The following is an 8,089-nucleotide window of genomic DNA, read 5'->3' on the forward strand; positions in this document are numbered from 1 at the left end:
GTCCATCTGTCCCCATTGCTGCCTCACCTCATGCTGGGGCTATTTGCATTAGTATCCCTTTTGCCTCCTGCATTTCACTGCCCACTTTCCTTCCTATATTCCACATTGCTGTCTAGGTTTACATTCTGGCCTGTGCTCTGAATTATCCTGTAGGCCACAAGGACACACAGATTTGAGTTCAAACTTTTAAGTACAGCAGTTTTGGGGACTAATTCTCTTGCAGGCTTGAAGAGTGGACCTTCTAATAGATGCTAAACCCAGTAAAGTGGACCTAAACCACCCCGTGTCATCATTAGTAGTGTGCTGGGTCAGGCTGAGGAAGGCATGAAGCACTCCTCCTCCCCTCAAAGGCAATGGAAGGCCTCTCACCATTCATAGCACTGATAACTTGGTCTCTGCTGAGGAACTGGGGAGCTGAGAGCATGCAGTATTGTCTCCTTAGTTTTCATATTCCCATGTATCTTTTGCCATTATAAAAAAGAAATTATAACTTGCGCCTATTGGCTTCTCTTTCTTTCTCCTCTTTTTGGCTTCTTTCTTTTTCTTTCTTCTTTCCCATTACTGCCCCATGATGATGCTTAGGAAGAAGTCATGACCTTTAAAACATGGGCCATTCACCCTTCTAGCCCCATTTATTTTCATTCTCTTTCAAGTATCCTGCACTCTATCTTCTCTGGTTTATTCTCTGTTTAGAGAATATTTTGTCGTCTCCTATTTTTGTGCTGAGGTCCATGCCCTTTCTCGCAGTGTGAAAAGTTTATCTTCCTTGGTCTCTTTTACACTCTTTTCTTTCTCTGTTCAAAAAAGACTATAACACAGTGACATGAGATATATTTAACCAGTGAAACCCACCATGAGTCTCCAGGCAGAACTGAGGAACGTGAAGTGGACTTTGAGAGATTAAGTATATTATCAGTGTGAAGAATTCTACAACAAAGTAAAATGAATTATGACTGCTTGAATTTGAATCCTGACTCTCTGGCTTACAAGCTCTGTGAACTTCTAGGCACTTCATCTATACAATGTAGATGTAATAATAGCAGCTGCTTTAGAGGACTGTGAAAATGGAATGGGATCATCTTCATAAAGTTCTTAACAGGGCACTTGGCACAAAGCAGGATTTCACAAATCTAATCTTGGGCTTCTGTTTTCTTTTCAGGGTTCACTCTATATTCTCTTAGGTATCTTCAGAGCACTTGAAGAAACAAAGACTCTTTGCACACTAAGCATCTTCCTTCCTTCCTTTCCTAATCTGGAAAGCCCCAGAGGCTAGAACAGAGAAAAATCAGTCTCTGGAGGAGTTGCAGTGTTTGGCTCTTGGCAGAGGCCAAGGGAAGCTGGGGTGTCCAGGGAAAAAGCAGGATGGTACAATCTTAAGGGGAAAGAGGACTCCAATGGGAGGTCTTTAAAAGTGACACTACTCACCATGACTTTGTTGTTTATCTTTGATTTTGTGTTGTTCTTCCTGCTCCTCCTGAAGAGTACTGAATAAATCCCCCTTATTTGGAGTGAAAGAAATGTGGACACATCAGAGGACATTGAATAGTGAATGCAACAGGAATGTGGGTAATTGACCTGGGGACCGGGTTTTGGGCTAATGGAGTCTTAAGGCCAAGGTCACCCTAGAAAGGAGGAGAGAAGTCCTCCATCACACTATAAAGGGCTGGTCAGGTCTGGTGGGTAGTACTGATATGAAGATCACCTCCTAGAAATGATGAGAGGATGGGGGGAGAAAGAGGGAACAGGGAACACATGGTTACTTTGCTTCACAGCTAAGAAAGGAGTAAGCCCAACTTTGGAATAATGGAGAGACAGTTTTCAGGGTCAAAAGGGAGGTTATGAGAAAAGAAACTGAGCAGTAGGACTGATGGGGAGCATGTTTATTTCATTGTAGAGGGGAAGCATAGGGTTATCATAAACACAAAGGCTCCATTCAAATGAGTTATGCATTACTGCTTTTACTGTTAAGACAACTTTGATCTGGATTGTGTATTTCCCACTCTTTAAATAGGAATTAAAAATCCTCACATACCCTTTGGTGTAGTTATTGAAGTTGACTTGTCTAAGCTTTTCTGTAGTGATTGGTCCTCCAGATCTTTTTTTTTTTTTTTAAATTTTGTTTTTTTTTCAACGTTTATTTATTTTTGGAACAGAGAGAGACAGAGCATGAACGGGGGAGGGGCAGAGGGAGAGGGAGACACAGAATTGGAAACAGGCTCCAGGCTCCGAGCCATCAGCCCAGAGCCCGACGCGGGGCTCGAACTCACGGACCGGGAGATCGTGACCTGGCTGAAGTCGGACGCTTAACCGACTGCGCCACCCAGGCGCCCCGGTCCTCCAGATCTTTATCCAAATGTCTGCAGGACTGAAGGAAGAGGCAGATTCTGTCTGGAAATGTCTTAGCAGAGGTTGACCAGAGCTTTCTGAAGAACAACGCACCTCAACAATTAGGAAGCAATTGTATCTGTATATTGCTCTGGGGAGTGGCTATGTGGGTATGTTCAGATGCTAACTTAAAAAAAAATTATCAAGCTGTACACCTGAATCTGTGCATATTATAGTATGTATGTTATACTTCAATTAAAAAGTTAACAAATATGGGAACAGGCAGTGATATTAAACGTTTTGGATAGGTTAAGTTAAATAAGGAATGAAAAGAAATCACTGGATTTGCTACAAGTCATTGGCTACACATCATTAACATTGACCAGTGTTAATTTTAGCAAGAAAATTTTCAGGTGAAATAAAAAAATGAAAAAAAGATGACCAACTAAACCAAATGTCCTGTTGTTTGTAAAGACTAATAAAACATATAAACCTCCAGGTGTGCTAATTAAGAAGGAAAAGAAAACAAAATCTCATGGATGAAAGGTATGACTAGCTAGAAGTTGCCAGGGCTAGAGAGAGGAGCGATGGGCTGGACACCAGCTGAGATTGCCTTCAGAAGGAAGGTGGATTTATACAGGGCAGTGAGCCAGGAGAGGAGCAAGATCCTGGATCAGAGGTGAGTGGGGTGGTGGGTGGTGGCATTGTTTCCTCAGGCTCTTCTTCAGCTCTTTAAGCAATAATGGTCAACTTTGAATTTGTTTGTTTGTTTGTTTGTTTTTTTTTTTGGTTTCTTTTTTCACTTTCTTCTTTTTTTTTTTTTAAATATGAAATTTATTGTCAAATTGGTTTCCATACAACACCCAGTGCTCCTCCCAACAGGTGCCCTCCTCAGTGCCCATCACCCACTTTCCCCTCCCTTCCATCCCCCATCAACCCTCAGTTTATTCTCAGTCTTTAAGAGTCTCTTATGGTTTGCCTCCCTCCCTCTCTTTTTTTCCCCTCCCCTCCCCCATGGCCTTCTGTTAAGTTTCTCAGGATCCACATAAGAGTGAAAGCTGTCTTTCTCTGCCTGACTTATTTCCCTTAGCATAACACTCTCCAGTTCCATCCACGTTGCTACAAAAGGCCATATTTCATTCTTTCTCATTGCCACGTAGTATTCCATTGTGTATATAAACCACAATTTCTTTATCCATTCATCAGTTGATGGACATTTAGGCTCTTTCCATAATTTGGCTATTGTTGAAAGTGCTGCTATAAACATTGGGGATCTGTAGCATCCAGAAAACACATGACAGTCTTAAGGATGTGCTGAATATTTTTCCACCCTTTACAACCATTTTACTTCAAAAAGATTTCCATTGTCTTCTCATTGCTATCACTGAAGATGTCTCACCCACTGGCTATACACAGCAAAGTTATTTTACTCTGACCATGAAACAGAGCTCACTATTTTATTCAATCTGTTCCATTATAAGATATTTTTTTTTAACTTGGTCTCTAAGACCCACTTATCCTTTTGACCATGCTATTCTGAGCAATCTAGAAAAGAATAAAACAGGGAAAAGTCTCATTTTTTTTTATTACCAGTGTTTTACTGAGCAACTATGTACCATGAATTGTGCTAAATACTTTTGCACAGCTTCTCATTTAAATCCCAAAAGATCTCTATGAATTAAGTATTATTACCCTCTTTCCTTGGAAATTTTTTTTTTTTTTTTTTTATGAAATTTATTGACAAATTGGTTTCCATACAACACCCAGTGCTCATCCCAAAAGGTGCCCTCCTCAATACCCATCACCCACCCTCTCCTCCCTCCCACCCCCCATCAACCCTCAGTTTGTTCTCAGTTTTTAAGTCTCTTATGCTTTGGCTCTCTCCCATTCTAACCTCTTTTTTTTTTTTTTCCTTCCCCTCCCCCATGGGTTCCTGTGAAGTTTCTCAGGATCCACATAAGAGTGAAACCATATGGTATCTGTCTTTCTCTGTATGGCTTATTTCACTTAGCATCACACTCTCCAGTTCCATCCACGTTGCTACGAAAGGCCATATTTCATTTTTTCTCATTGCCACGTAATATTCCATTGTGTATATAAACCACAATTTCTTTATCCATTCATCAGTTGATGGACATTTAGGCTCTTTCCATAATTTGGCTATTGTTGAGAGTGCTGCTATGAACATTGGGGTACACGTGGCCCTATGCATCAGCGCTCCTGTATCCCTTGGATAAATTCCTAGCAGTGCTATTGCTGGGTCATAGGGTAGGTCTATTTTTAATTTTCTGAGGAACCTCCACACTGCTTTCCAGAGCGGCTGCACCACTTTGCATTCCCACCAACAGTGCAAGAGGGTTCCCGTTTCTCCACATCCTCTCCAGCATCTATAGTCTCCGGATTTGTTCATTTTGGCCACTCTGACTGGCGTGAGGTGATACCTGAGTGTGGTTTTGATTTGTATTTCCCTGATAAGGAGCGACGCTGAACATCTTTTCATGTGCCTGTTGGCCATCCGGATGTCTTCTTTAGAGAAGTGTCTATTCATGTTTTCTGCCCATTTCTTCACTGGGTTATTTGTTTTTCGGGTGTGGAGTTTGGTGAGCTCTTTATAGATTTTGGATACTAGCCCTTTGTCCGATATGTCATTTGCGAATATCTTTTCCCATTCTGTTGGTTGCCTTTTAGTTTTGTTGGTTGTTTCCTTGGCTGTGCAGAAGCTTTTTATCTTCATAAGGTCCCAGTAATTCACTTTTGCTTTTAATTCCCTTGCCTTTGGGGATGTGTCGAGTAAGAGATTGCTACGGCTGAGGTCAGAGAGGTCTTTTCCTGCTTTCTCCTCTAGGGTTTTGATGGTTTCCTGTCTCACATTTAGGTCCTTTATCCATTTTGAGTTTATTTTTGTGAATGGTGTGAGAAAGTGGTCTAGTTTCAACCTTCTGCATGTTGCTGTCCAGTTCTCCCAGCACCATTTGTTAAAGAGGCTGTCTTTTTTCCATTGGATGTTCTTTCCTGCTTTGTCAAAGATGAGTTGGCCATACGTTTGTGGGTCTAGTTCTGGGGTTTCTATTCTATTCCATTGGTCTATGTGTCTGTTTTGGTGCCAATACCATGCTGTCTTGATGATGACAGCTTTGTAGTAGAGGCTAAAGTCTGGGATTGTGATGCCTCCTGCTTTGGTCTTCTTCTTCAAAATTCCTTTGGCTATTCGGGGCCTTTTGTGGTTCCATATGAATTTTAGGATTGCTTGTTCTAGTTTCGAGAAGAATGCTGGTGCAATTTTGATTGGGATTGCATTGAATGTGTAGATAGCTTTGGGTAGTATTGACATTTTGACAAGATTTATTTTTCCAATCCATGAGCAGGGAATGTCTTTCCATTTCTTTAAATCTTCTTCAATTTCCTTCATAAGCTTTCTATAATTTTCAGCATACAGATCCTTTACATCTTTGGTTAGATTTATTCCTAGGTATTTTATGCTTCTTGGTGCAATTGTGAATGGGATCAGTTTCTTTGTCTTTCTGTTGCTTCATTGTTAGTGTATAAGAATGCAACTGATTTCTGTACATTGATTTTGTATCCTGCAACTTTGCTGAATTCCTGTATCAGTTCTAGCAGACTTTTGGTGGAGTCTATCGGATTTTCCATGTATAATATCATGTCATCTGCAAAAAGCGAAAGCTTGACTTCATCTTTGCCAATTTTGATGCCTTTGATTTCCTTTTGTTGTCTGATTGCTGATGCTAGAACTTCCAGCACTATGTTAAACAGCAGCGGTGAGAGTGGGCATCCTTGTCGTGTTCCTGATCTCAGGGAAAAAGCTCTCAGTTTTTCCCCGTTGAGGATGATGCTAGCTGTGGGCTTTTCATAAATGGCTTTTATGATCTTTAAGTATGTTCCTTCTATCCCAACTTTCTCAAGGGTTTTTATTAAGAAAGGGTGCTGGATTTTGTCGAAGGCCTTTTCTGCATCGATTGACAGGATCATATGGTTCTTCTCTTTTTTTTTGTTAATGTGATGTATCACGTTGATTGATTTGCGAATGTTGAACCAGCCCTGCATCCCAGGAATGAATCCCACTTGATCATGGTGAATAATTCTTTTTATATGCCATTGAATTCGATTTGCTAGTACCTTATTGAGAATTTTTGCATCCATATTCATCAGGGATATTGGCCTGTAGTTCTCTTTTTTTACTGGGTCTCTGTCTGGTTTAGGAATCAAAGTAATACTGGCTTCATAGAATGAGTCTGGAAGTTTTCCTTCCCTTTCTATTTCTTGGAATAGCTTGAGAAGGATAGGTATTATCTCTGCTTTAAACGTCTGGTAGAACTCCCCTGGGAAGCCATCTGGTCCTGGACTCTTATTTGTTGGGAGATTTTTGATAACCGATTCAATTTCTTCGCTGGTTATGGGTCTGTTCAAGCTTTCTATTTCCTCCTGATTGAGTTTTGGAAGAGTGTGGGTGTTCAGGAATTTGTCCATTTCTTCCAGGTTGTCCAGTTTGTTGGCATATAATTTTTCATAGTATTCCCTGATAATTGTTTGTATCTCTGAGGGATTGGTTGTAATAATTCCATTTTCATTCATGATTTTATCTATTTGGGTCATCTCCCTTTTCTTTTTGAGAAGCCTGGCTAGAGGTTTGTCAATTTTGTTTATTTTTTCAAAAAACCAACTCTTGGTTTCGTTGATCTGCTCTATAGTTTTTTTAGTTTCTATATTGTTTATTTCTGCCCTGATCTTTATTATTTCTCTTCTTCTGCTGGGCTTAGGCTGCCTTTGCTGTTCTGCTTCTAGTTCCTTTAGGTGTGCTGTTAGATTTTGTATTTGGGATTTTTCTTGTTTCTTGAGATAGGCCTGGATTGCAATGTATTTTCCTCTCAGGACTGCCTTTGCTGCGTCCCAAAGCGTTTGGATTGTTGTATTTTCATTTTCATTTGTTTCCATATATTTTTTAATTTCTTCTCTAATTGCCTGGTTGACCCACTCATTCGTTAGTAGGGTGTTCTTTAACCTCCATGCTTTTGGAGGTTTTCCAGACTTTTTTCTGTGGTTGATTTCAAGCTTCATAGCATTGTGGTCTGAAAGTAAGCATGGTATAATTTCAATTCTTGTAAACTTATGAAGGGCTGTTTTGTGACCCAGTATATGATCTATCTTGGAGAATGTTCCATGTGCACTCGAGAAGAAAGTATATTCTGTTGCTTTGGGATGCAGAGTTCTAAATATATCTGTCAAGTCCATCTGATCCAATGTCTCGTTCAGGGCCCTTGTTTCTTTATTGACCGTGTGTCTAGATGATCTATCCATTTCTGTAAGTGGTGTATTAAAGTCCCCTGCAATTACCACATTCTTATCAATAAGGTTGCTTATGTTTATGAGTAATTGTTTTATATATTTGGGGGCTCCGGTATTCGGTGCATAGACATTTATAATTGTTAGCTCTTCCTGATGGATAGACCCTGTAACTATTATATAATGTCCTTCTTCATCTCTTGTTACAGCCTTTAATTTAAAGTCTAGTTTGTCTGATATAAGTATGGCTACTCCAGCTTTCTTTTGGCTTCCAGTCGCATGATAAATAGTTCTCCATCCCCTCACTCTCAATCTAAAGGTGTCCTCAGGTCTAAAATGAGTCTCTTGTAGACAGCAAATAGATGGGTCTTGTTTTTTTATCCATTCTGATACCCTATGTCTTTTGGTTGGCGCATTTAATCCATTTACATTCAGTGTTATTATAGAAAGATACGGGTTTAGAGTC

The sequence above is a fragment of the Prionailurus viverrinus genome, chromosome D1 (assembly GCF_022837055.1).
Source record: "Prionailurus viverrinus isolate Anna chromosome D1, UM_Priviv_1.0, whole genome shotgun sequence".
Classification (NCBI taxonomy): domain Eukaryota; kingdom Metazoa; phylum Chordata; class Mammalia; order Carnivora; family Felidae; genus Prionailurus; species Prionailurus viverrinus.